Here is a 12,508-nt window from a genome sequence, read left to right as displayed (position 1 = left end):
TGGAACAACTCCCATTCTGCCTTTGGGGAGAAGTGTTCATTTAAACGATGACTGGGCTGGCCCCCATGGCACAATTACCACAGACAGTCTGCCGCTACCCATGGCTGAGAGCTCTAGTTCTTCTCTGAAGCCACCAGGACAGATGAACAGTGGCTTCCCCCTTTTGGCTGACTCAGCTGCCTTTCATCAGCTCATCTGCTCCTAGGATCCACTCTGCCTCTGGCTGGCACCTAATCTGAGCCCCAGGCCCCAGCAGCTGCTTCACCTCCAACTCCATCCCCCACCAAGCACTGCCCCTCACCAGCTACTGGGGTGCCACTAGTGCCCCTACATGGTGCTCCCTCTCCAGACCCTCCGGTCCAGCTGTAGCTTCCTTCGGGAAGCTACACCCCAAGACCCCAGCCCTGCTCTAGGGCCCTGTATCCCCGACTTCCTGCATCCTTCTCCCTCCTTCTGGGAACATGAACTTGCCCTGCCAGCCTGATGACTCCTGGAGGTCAGGACACCGGGGCCCTGGACCATGGCAGGCCTGGGAGTGTCTGCTGCCAGCGATGCTGGAGCTGGTGCCCATGTCCACGTGATGTCCATGGCACAGTGGCCACCTGAGGCTGGGCGCATCTGAGGGGTGGCTGCAGAGTGGGGCCCTTACCTCTGCCTGAGTAAAGTTCACCAGGTCCTCCCCTGTGCTGTCATGCTGGGCGTGGAAGAGCCAGCCTAGCTGGGGGCCCCATACCACATGGTAGAGCAGGAGCTGGGGGTCAGTGCCTGCTCGCTCTGAGGCTCTGGCTGCTGAGTGGCTGGACGGACTCTGCCAGAGGCAAAAGGGGCCATCAGCCTTTGTGATCCAGGCTCAGGCTTGTGGCTGCAGAGGCAGTGTGACCCTGGCATGCCACCCTCAGCTCTGCCCCAGCCCCCCGCACCCAGGAACGCCCACAATCAGCACACCTACCTGGACAGTCAGTGTCCGGCTTCCCTCCAGCGAGTGAAGCACTTGCTTCTGGGCCGTCACTCAGAAGCTAAGTGTCTGGAGGAAGTATGTTCACCGTCAGAGAGGCCAAAGTGGATGCCTCCATCCAGGGCTCCTGGGGACAGGGGTATTGGGTCCAGCTGGCCTGCGCTGGCTCCCCACCTCAGGGTGCCCCTGCAGGCAGCAGAAACCTGGGGCTAGGCCCTCAGCACCCACTTCTGTGTGAGAACAGCACGAGCCCACCATCCAGCTGGGCCTGCGTGAAGCTGTGCACCTCAGTGCCCGGCCCCGCCCACAGCCCTACCCACCCATTGCTGGGCTGCTCAATGGTGTACACCAGGTCCTTGGGCCCAGAGTAACCATCCATGCTCCTCGGAGCCTCTGTAGGGATGGGCACAGTGGCCCCCTCCCACATCTGGGGACACAGGCCTGTGAAGGTTCTGCCCTGTCACACTTACCCACCCCTTCCTCCCCGGCCCTGGGCTGCCACCAGGGCTCCAACCCCACTGAGGCTCAGGCCCTCAGGTGGCATCAAGGCTGGCGCTGCTCTGGCTCCCCTGCACAAATGGCCCTCCCCGCATTCACCTTCCATGTCACCCCAGGGAAGGCCACCCTCCAGGCCCAGCATCCCTGCTCTTCATCTGCCCTAGTCCTGTGTGTCCCTCAAGACCAGCTTGTGTACCCAAACCAGGAAGGCCCTAGCTTTTACCCTCACCAAGTTCTCAGCCCCAGAAACCCCCAACGCTGACCAACAGTGCTCCTTAATCTGTCTCACTGGTGGGGCAGCAATCTCCTTTCAGGCCCTCCATGTGTGCCTGGCAAGGGCTGGGCACAGGTGGGAACAGCGATTTTAGAAACGAGCACTCCTTCCAGCTGAGGGAGGGGTGGGAGGTGCAGAGAGCTGGGGCCTGATGGTTGGCACTGTCCTGCAGCACACAAGCAGTGCTGGGATGGGCCCAGCTGTTTCCAGAGCAGTTATGGGCCCTCCTCGTGTTTGGCAAAGGGGACCCCTTTTCAGGCCTCTCACTAGCAAGCAGAGCAGGCACCTGTTCCTGAGGTCCTGGTACCAGTTTTGCTGGGTCAATTACTTGTGGGCAGTGCTGCAGTGGGACTCACATGCCCAGAAAGCAGCCCTCTGGCATTCCTGGGCTTCCTCCCCCGGCCGCAGGGAGCTCTCAGGCTGAGCCTTGGCAAAAGGGGCCATACTGTGGGAGGCAGGACCCCATCACTGGGCTCCTGGAGCAAACACGGGTAGATGGCACCACCTGGTGGCCACACTGCCACACAGCCATCCCAGCCTGTGGTTCCAGGGTGCTGTGTCCCACTCTTCTGTAGCCTCTGCACCATGAGGCCACCCCCTACAGGCACATCCTAGACCACCAAAGCCCCCCGGTGCCCCATGTCAGAGACAGCCCAAGTCAGCCCTCTTGTGGAACCTTCAGTGGCTCCTGCGGACTGGGGAGGACGCACCCCAGAAGCTGGTGTTCAAAGCCCTGCCATGTGGAAGCCCACATGTAAAGCCATGCCCTTTCTGTTCCACCAGAACTACTTTTGCAATCATGGAGAAGTTTCATCCCATGTCTGGGCCTCAACTTCCACCTCTGCAAAATGGGGGCCCTGCTCTGCTGTGGACAAGGGGCAGGAGTTTGGGGAGCCAAGCTGAGGCCTTCACTTGCTGGAGTGAAGGTGGGAAGCTTAACGGTCCCACCCTGATGCCTGCCCTTAAGGGCTTGTAAGTGATTCTGGCAGGTGTTCCGGTCCTAAGCCACAGGAGAAGGGACAGCAGAGCCACCCGTGGCTGCTCAGAAATCTGCCTACCGCACCTGCAAGTGTCCAGTAACAAAACCTCCCACCTGTGTTCTATTTCAGCACCATCTCACATCTCTCCTTCCAACAACTGCGTGAGGCACACAGTAGTGTCCTCATTTTGCAGAGGGGGAGATCTGTGCGGGGAAGTAGGGGACACTGGCCTCTTTCTCAAAGCAGCTATGGGGGGGGTGGTCCTAGGAATATGCTCACCTGCAGGCCTGACTTTGTATGAGGTCGGTGGGGGGTTGGCCAGTGACAGGCAGGATGCTGACAGTGAAAGCCACAGGATAGCTCTGGCGGTCCATCTCAGAGGCACTAGCCATCAGGACAAAACTGTCAGTGTCTCGCTCCCGTCGTGCACGTACTGGATCAGCTGCTCTTCCACCTAGGGGCAGGCCCAGGGCTGGCAGTCAGGCCCCAGCAGCACCCTTCACGTTCTGCCTTTGGGTGCAGGAAGAGACTGACCCTTTTAGGGCCTCAGCTTCCATTCGTGGAAAATGGGGACCCATAAGTTCTGGCTCCCAGAGGAGTTGAGAGGAAGAAAGGGGATATTTATTTTATTTTATTTTGAGACAGAGTCTCTCGCTCTGTTGCCCAGGCTGGAGTGCAGTGGTTTGATCTCGGCTCACTGCAACCTCTGCCTCCCAGGTTCAAGCGATTCTCCTGCCTCAGCCTCCTGAGTAGCTGTGACTACAGGTGCGGGCCACCACACCTGGCTAATTTTTTGTATTTTTAGTAGAAACAGGGTTTCACCGTGTTAGCCAGGATGGTCTTGATCTCCTGACCTCGTGATCCACCCACCTTGGCCTCCCAAAGTCCTGGAATTACAAGCGTGAGCCACAGCGCCCAGCCTGACACAGCATTTAAAGCATAGGTCCTTCTGAAATGTGACTCCCTGTCTCCTCTCTGTGTATAACCCGTGGACTGGGAGTCCCCAGGGCTCCCTCCACTCTGCCCCCAGAGCTGGGCTGCAGCCCCTGGGCCTCTCTCATGGCCATACCTCTCTCCAGCAGAAGGTGCTGAGGGTCCTGGCTTGAGGCCCATCCTCCTTCTGCAGGGCCCCATGCCGGGGTGGCTCCAGCACCTGCAGGCCAGCGCCCGGGAGAGTGGGGAAGTAGGACCTGGCAACGCGGAGCAGTGGAGGGGCCAGGGTGCAGCTGCCACCATGCCCCCTCTACTGCTGAAGTTTTGTGCCCCCAGTGGGGATGACAGCAGGCAGCACCTCCAGTTCCATGCGATGTCCTCGAGGGGAGCACCCAGGCCGAGGCCACATCCAGTGAGAAGGCATGGCTCCAGGCCTCAGGGCGGGAGTGCAGGTATAGGATCCTGCCTGTGTCCACCGCCTCTTGGGAGAAGCTCTGCACGGGGTCCAGGCTGGGTGGCTCATCTGCCAAGATGCCACGCGACACCATCACCAGGTAGCCGGCACTCGGTGGGCTCTTCACTGAGAAAATGATGTCTGCTGGCGGCACTGCCTCCTGGGCTACCTGGTTAACAGAGGTCATGAGGACTCACAAGGGAATGCAGTGGAGTCTCAGAGGGGCCTACTGTAGCCCTAAGCAGGCAGAACGGCCTTGATCTTGCTCCACTTATTTCCCCAGATACCACTGCTCATTTAGTGACACAAACACACATGTGGGTTCACACACACAGCAGCCAGACATGCAGCTGGTCACATTTTTTGTGTTTTTGAGACAGGGTCTCACTCTCTCACCCAGGCTGGAGTGCTGTGGTGTGATCACAGCTCCCTGCAGCCTCAACCTCCTAGGCTCAACAGCTCAGCCTCCCAAGTAGCTGGGACCACAGGCATGTGCCACCATGCCTGGCTAATTTTTAAATTTTTTGTGTAGACATGGGGTTTCACTGGGTTGCCCCGGCTGCTGGTCACATGTTAATACCCACCCCACACACGGTTACACGGCATCGGTCACACAGCTTGAGATGCACTCCCTCAGGGAGGTGCATAATCACATGTCCCCAGACTCAGTGACACAGACATATGAGTTCATCAGATGCTGATGCAGTCACACATGTACACATGCACATGTGCACATGCACACACAGGCCCCCTGTCAGGATCTGTTCAGGCCTGTGGCTGGTTTGCTGACAGCATCCTCCCCAACCCCTGCTATTATCACCCAGGACCATCAGAGGGTGCCCCGCCCCACCCCTCCTAGAGGCACAGGCACTCCCAGCACAGGCCCTACAGAGCTCACGCCCCAAAGGCCACATAGGCTCCCTCACCTGATGGGCCATCCACAAGAGGCTAAACTGCCCCCAAACTCACATTCGTGTTCTGTGCCTTTGCCTGGAATACCACTCCCCATTCTCTGCTCCCGATGTCCTGTGCTCTTCAGAGCCCAAACACTGCCTCCTCCCGTGAGGCCTTCCTGATGCCAGATCTGCTGGCTCACCGTGGGCCCCAAGCTCCAGACATGCGGACCAGAAGAGTCTCCGAAATGAGCAGTGTGGGAGAGTAAGGCTGAGAGCGGGCAAGGACTGGCCTGAGGTCACAGCACATGTCAGTGAGATTTCTGGAAGGTCCGGGGCTGCTCTGTGGGGTTCCTGGGTGAGCAGAAGCCCTTGACAGACCCTCCTAGTCCTGGTCTGGGCTCTGAGAAGAGAGTGGGGTACACAGGGGTCTGAGGGGCAGCGGCCGGTCTCCATGGCCAGCAATCCCAGAAGTTCAGGACCCGTGATGCCCTCCCAGCGAACTGACTGCAATGCAGATTCTCAGGCTCCACTTCAGAGATTCTGTAGGGGTGGGTGGGGTCCAGGAATCTGCATGCTCAGCCATGCCATGGACACAAGTGGACACCAGCTCTAGAGGCACACACAACTCTCAGGAGGATGGGTGTACAGCAAGCTCCCCAGAAACTCTTGGGAACACAACATATATGGGAGCACATCTGAGGCACCTGCACACACGCAACCTGGGACCACCAAAGGCACAGCCCAAGTCACATGTGTTCCCAGCAGGGAGACTGGGAGGAAGGCCCTCTACCTGGTCCACACCCCCACTCACCACCTCCAGCTCCTCACCTCCAGCTGGTCCCTTCTGATCTCAGCTGCCTCTCCCTGGAAGATGTAGATCTTCTTGTGCCAGGCCAGCTTCAGTGGGGCTAGTGGGCCCTCTAGGGCAACGGTCACTTGTAGGGTGGCATCTGTGTGCACTGGCCCCACATCCATTGAGAAGGCCAGGGTGTTGCGGGAGCTGAGGCTGCCATTGTGGCCATAGAGAATGGCCCCAACCAGCAGGTCCTGCTGGGAGAAGGCTGTGGCTGGCTGAGTGGCCTGGAGCAACTGTCCCCAGCGAGGGCTGTCTGTGACGTGGTAGTGGACCTCATCCCCACTGCGGATGTCGAGGTTGGTGCCCAGGTGGAGCTCGGCCGTGTTGATGGTACCCTGGCCTCCTTGAGGGACCATGAGGCCGGAGCCATTGGCCACACAGAGGTAAGGCTCCAAGGCCTGCACCTCCAGCACCGTGATGGCCTGGTGCTGCCTGTCGGACACCTGCAGCAGGATCCAGCCGTGGTCAGCCCGAGTGCGTGAACAGGACTCGCCTCTTCCTGAGGCCCCTCCTGGATGAAGCGGTAGATGGGCTGCATGGGCTCATCCGTGGCCATGATACTGCCAGAGAGAAGGTCCTTGTGGGTCAGCACCAGCTGGGCCTCAGCAAAGCCCGAATCAGCATTGCTGAAGGCCATGTTGTCTGTAGTCAGCAGCCACCACCTACCCCAGGCCACATGGAAGATGCAGCTGATGGTCTACATAGGAGCGTGGTCATTCACAGGCTGGATGGCCAGTCAGAAGACACCCCGTACCTCCTCCCAGGCCACATCACCACTGCTCTGGTCCTGGCAGCAGCAGCAAATGGGATATCATCTTCCGTGATCTCGGAGTCATCATGCTGCTAGACCAGTTGGCCACACATCAGGTCTCCATTGGTGAAGGATGTCACCATAGTGGTCTTGTCCTGTGTCCCACGCCAAGTCAACCTCCCATGGCGGGGCTGCTCCATGACCTCATAGAGGTACCTGGCACTGTTGAGACTCTTGACGAAGAGCTGGTCAGCAGAGAGGACACACCCACCACCCTCAGGCACCACGAGGACATTGGTGAGGACAGGCATGTCTGGGTCACCGCCAATATGGATGGAGAAGGTACAGAGTGGGGAGAAATATGGTGGAGCTATGACATGGAAACAGAAGGTGTCCTCCACTGCCACTGAGGCATGTGCCATGGCCCCATAGGTCACCTCTCCAGCCTGTATGTCATCCTGGGTGAAGCCCTGACCGTCTGTCAGCCTCGTGCCCTGTAGTTGAAGGTTGCCTTTCCTGGGAGCCTGAACCACCTCACAGTGGAAGGTTGGGGGGCTTGGGCCTGCCTCCTCCAGGGTGGCCTCCAGGTGGGCTGTGGTGAGGGCCTCCTGCTGGGTGTTCTGAGTGTGCAGTGGCTCCACCCGCAGCATCCACACGGTGGCTCTCTGGATGGTCACTAGGAAGGACAGATTGCTCAGGATTTCCCAGCTCACCTGCACCCGCAGATCCAGGTTCTCCACAGTGTCCTCGGCATAGTGCTGTGGGTCAGTGCTCAGGTACCTCACGCGGCCCTGCTCCACATCCTGCTGGTGGAACGCCTGTGTGGCCCACCACTCAGCACCCCCCACAGCACCAGCCCCCCACTTCTGCAGCTCCCCGAACTGCAGGCCTCCGGTGACACGGAACAGCACGCTCACATTCTGCCCCACGGCACTGGTCTCCACCGACAGGTTGGTAGGCAAGATGGGCATGGCAGAGCCCTGGGCCAGATGCAGCCCTGTGCTGCGGTGGATCTGTATGGCCGGCTGGATGGCCACCACCTTCAGCATGGCCGGGGGGCTGGCCTGCAGTCCATTGCTGACCCGGAACGTCAAGTCCTATGCGGGGCCACCGCAGTGGACATAGACTAGGCTGCCGGCCTCCAACTCCCAGCAGGAGAACTCGGTCACCGGCTCCCCAGGCTGGTCTCAGTGCTCCACGGAGAGGCCAGAGGGGGTGCAAGGAGCTGGAAGGTGAGGCCCTCACAGGCAGAGTCCAGGTCATAGGCCTGGAAAACCTCAGGCCCCAGAGGCTTCTGTGTGTGTTCCAGGATCACCATAAGGCTGCCATGTGGGAAGATGATGCGGGGTGAGTCATTGACAGGGTTGACCTGGATGGGCAGGAGGTCAGTTTGGCCCCTCCGCAGGCATGAGTGCATGGGCACCCAAGCTGTCACTGACACCTCCAGCAGCAGCTGGTCAGAGGTGTCCTCAGGGCCATCGTGGATGAAGCAGGCCTTGCAGTTCACCACGTCCAGGAGGGTGAACATTTTTCATGCCTGGGCACCCAGGACATCCAGCTCGAGCTCGCCATAGTGTGCCCCTCAGGTCACACTGAACAGCACCTGGGATTTACGCAGTTCAGCCTCCATCAGGGCCAGCATGGGCTGCACATGCCACCACTCAAGCCAGGCCGTGCCACCTTCGGTCACCACCACTGGGCTGATAGCAGCTGGGTGAAATTGGCAGACAGGAGGTAGCCCTGGCTCAGGCACGCATGGCTCAGCTAGCTCCATGGACAGCCAAGCCTTGGGGGCCAGGGTGGAGAAGGCTTCATAATGGCCATAGGCATTGTCCTCATACTCCTCCACCTCCTCCAGTCTGCAGCCAGCCACCATGCTGTGTGTCAGCAAGGCTTCCCACAGCCCCCACCTCTGGCCATTGACACTGAGGTCTTCCATGCAGCCAGCCCAGCAGGGAGGCATTGGCGGCCCCTGGTGTCAGACCTGAGCAGTGTTCCCAGAGGTGACGAGAGGCCTCTGCAACCAGCTCCCCAAGAAGGAGACTGTCACGTGGCTCCAGGTAGCTGAGGACTCCTCGGTTCAAAGTACGTGTGGGGTACTGGTCCATGGAGATTTCTAGCTGGTGAGCGTTGATGTGGATGCTGACCTTGTGGGGCTGCGCGTCGGCCACAGGCACACTGTTGAGGAGCAGTACATTACCCTGGCCCTTCTCGACCATGGACCACGTGGCCCTCAAATATGTCCACATGGATGAAGTCCCCACTCCAGCCCGCTGCCTGGAAGGCCAAGGGTGCCTGCCAGCTCTGTGTGGTGAGTGTAAACTCCAGGGTTCCTTCATCCTGAGTGCCCCAGGCAGGGAACGCAGCCAGAGAGTGGGGCCCAGAGAAGCCCAGGGCCACATCGTCATTGGCAGAAAACTCTTCAGCACAGCCCTCATGCTTATCGGGGGTCAGAGGCCAGAGGAGTCTGTGGCCATTGAGAGTGGCTGCATGGAGGCAACCCCCCAGGGGATGGCTGGTTCCCCTCAGGTAGGGCAGGCCAAGTCTCCCAGTGCTCCCAACAAAGAGCCCATAGGGGACCTCTAGGGGGCCTCCCAGGACTACAGAGGAGGCATTCAGAAACCCATCAACTGACAATGTGGGCCAGTCCTCTGAGACAGTCAGAACTGTAGTGTGGGGGACAGAGTCACTCAGTAGAATTTCTGCTGGGGTCTGCAGCCTCAGCTCCTCCTGGCCCAAGACAAGCCTGACCTGAGGAGAGACGGGGAATGGGAGATGGGGGGCAGCACTTTGAATCCATCATTTCCCTTATAAAAGCACAGTGGGTTCCCCACAGTTGGGGCCCCAGAGCAGAAAACCTAGGACAAGGGCCTCTGGTGCCACTCCTCTTGCCTTCCTGCCATCTCTTTATTCATCCTCCAAACACTCACCAAAGGAAACTCTGGGCCAGGCCTGGATGGGCTGTGGGGACACTGATGTGAATCAGATGTGGTCCTTGCCCACAAGGAACTGACATATAGCAAGATGCTCTTCTAGAAACCCAACCTGTATTTTTAAATTCTCCTCCTCTTTCCTTGAGTGAGAAACACCAGAAATATTGTCTTGGAATCTAGATTTCACCCCTGGAATAATGGGTAACTGAGAATCCCTTGATTAGTCCTCCTAAGTTTGGCAAAGTTTCTCGAGGTCACTGAAGGAAGCCAGGCTAACTGTTCAGGGATAGGGAGCCCAGGCAGATGCTCTGTGTTCTGAAAAAAAAAAAAGCTGCCTGACCTGTGGTGGAGGAATATTTCAAGGAGAGATGAAGGACATAGTTCTGTCACCATGACACTGACACCAGAAATGGCTCTGGTATGGTGCTCCCAGATGCTAGAATAGGTGATGGCAGAGTATGGGAACTGCAGAACCAGAACACTAAGAACCACGATCTTGGAGTCCTGGTATGGTGCATCTCTGTAGGGATGTGGCATCACTGTACCTGCAGAGCTCAACAGCCATCAGCACCAGACTGCACCATATAGGTGTTCAACAGTGACACCTTGTGGCAGTGAGCAGCAATGACAGCAGCAGACTGACCAAGCCCTAGTCCTCTTCCCACTGGGGTGTGGAAGGAGATGGCTGCCCCAAATTTGTTAATTTGTTTTTTTTTTTCTTTCTAAAATAGAGATGGGGTCTCATTGTGTGGCTCAGGCCAGTCTTGAACTCCTAGGCTCAAGTGATCTTCCCACCTTGGTCTCCCAAAGTGGTGGGATTATAGGCATGAGCCACTGCACCCAGCCTGCCCCAAATTTGGACTAAGACCCTGGGTTCTTAAACTCTTCATGGTATGGGGGAAGACTCAAGTAGGAGCCACAAGACTCCTTGATAATAAAGCTTGTGGTGTCCTGAAGGATGAAATGGAAAAATGAAGCTGAGGCAGTACTTGTGCTGTTACTGTCGTGGACAGACAGTGGTGCTGCAGAGAAACTGGTGCAGTGCCACCAGGATGTGCAGGGGTCATGGGGGCCCAGGATGGGGCCTCGCCCAGGAGGAGGGGATGCCCACACTGAAACTTCAAGGAGAGGCTAGAGTTAGGCAGGTGCAGGGAATGGGTAGGGCACACACCTGGCAGAAGAAGTGTGATGACCAAAGGCCTGGCAGCAAGTGACCATAAGATGGCTAGGAACTGAAAGCAGTTCAGTGTAGTCAGAGCACAAAGGGCCAGTGAGGGCTTGTGGTGGGAAACATGGTTGGAGGGAGCCAGTGGGCAGAGCCAGTTCATGAAGGATTTACCATTTCTGAGCTGCTGCTGCCCATCCCACAGTGGAGAACTTGAGACCCCAAGAAAAAAGTGACTTACACAAGGTCACACAGCCAGCTGGGGTTCACTCAAAGCTAGACAAGGAATCTCGCCCCAATCCCAGGGGGACGTCACTCACCTGCAGGTGTCCAGAGTAGAGCTGCAGCAGGAGGTGGTCAGCTGGGCCTACTGCCAGGAGAAGGAAGGCTTCGAGCTGGGACGTGGAGAACTGCAGCTGTAGGTCTATGTCAGTCAGAGCCATGGCCACAGGCACCTCCAGGTGGTTCTCACCGAAGAAGGAAGCTGTGTGAGAGAGGGAGCTGTGGTCAAGGCGCAGATTCTTGCCTGGAGGAGGTGAGGTGCTGCAGAGAGGGATGGGTGGGTTGCAGAAAGGGGTCCGTGCTGGTGCACCCTCATGGTTCTGCTATATGGTGCTGCCTCTGAGCACTGCCCAGATCCCAGCATTTCCTTGGTCCTGGCACCAGAAGGCACAGCCTCACCTTGTGTCCAGCCCAGACCTTGACTTTGCAGGAGGTCAGACCCAGAAATTCCCAGCAACTCAGGTCTCCTCCTTGGAGGTTCCTGGAGCCAGAGGCCTCTGCCAGCTCTGACTCACCTCCCCTGGGCCCCAGAGGAGTCTCCCTACCAGGTCTGGCTCCCCGACCTGGCCCAAAGGGAAACATCACTGGCCTGATCACCTGGCTTGGTGGTCACAGCCCCGAGGAATGGAGTTTCTGGAGAATCACCCCCAGGCCAGATTTATCCCTGCTCAGATTCCTTCTCCTAAGTGCCCTTGTGCTTGGGCTCCTGTGCAGCACCTGCCGTGCCATGCCCCACCTCCACGGGTTGGCTGGGGCCACGGCTGGGATCTGGGGGTGATGTCAGTGCAGCCCACCTATCCCTGCTTCTCCCTCAGGCCATTCTTCCAGCTGCCATTGAGGGTGGGGGCGGGAGCTTATTGGCCTGAGTTTGCCAAGGAGTAAAGGCTCTGAGGCCAGATGGGGACCATATGCAGTGTCAAACCAAAGTGGGCCCACACTTCCTCCATTACCCCTGCTGTTGCTTCCTGCTAGAGAGCTATTCACAGTCCCTGCTGAGCAGTCAGATCCAGCCCCATTGTTTCCACCGTGGCCAAGGAACCAGGGATGAGAACAGCTGAGCTCCCAACTTCCCCAGGCCACTACTCAGTCTGAGGCTGAAGACAGGGCCTAGGAGGGGCTGAGGGTCTGCTGGGCAGGCCAAAGAGGGCCTCCCCAGGCAGAAGGCCATGTCTGGGCTTGCCTGGGATTAGTGGTTGTTATGCAGGGCCCGTTCTGTCCCACACTGGGACTCCTCCTCATTTGAGTTGCTGCTTCCTCCAGGCAGTTTCCCCAAATTAGCCTCCCTGACTTCCAACCCACTGCCATAATTTCTGGTCCATGCCTTTTGTGGTGACAAGAGCCAAATATAACTTTGAATTGCCTGCAGATGTCCAGGGCTGGGGGGCAGACAAACACAGGTTAAAAACCGTGATTCATCCCTGTTGAGTTTCCCTCAAACCCCAAAAACAAGCACAGGCTGATGGCCTTGATGGGGTGATCCAGCACCGGCCTCACATGCACTGGTCCCTAGCCAGCCTGAGCCAGCTGCCAT

At 58.1% G+C, this 12,508-nt stretch overlaps 1 pseudogene; it reads right to left on the bottom strand.

The window, feature by feature from the left end:
* The window catches only part of LOC129013890 (chondroitin sulfate proteoglycan 4-like), a 20,713-nt pseudogene extending 8,205 nt beyond the window's left edge, over window positions 1–12,508 (bottom strand).

The sequence above is a fragment of the Pongo pygmaeus genome, chromosome 16 (assembly GCF_028885625.2).
Source record: "Pongo pygmaeus isolate AG05252 chromosome 16, NHGRI_mPonPyg2-v2.0_pri, whole genome shotgun sequence".
NCBI classification, from domain to species: domain Eukaryota; kingdom Metazoa; phylum Chordata; class Mammalia; order Primates; family Hominidae; genus Pongo; species Pongo pygmaeus.
Note: the sequence above shows the minus strand (reverse complement) of the source record. Positions and strands in the feature narration are given on the sequence as shown.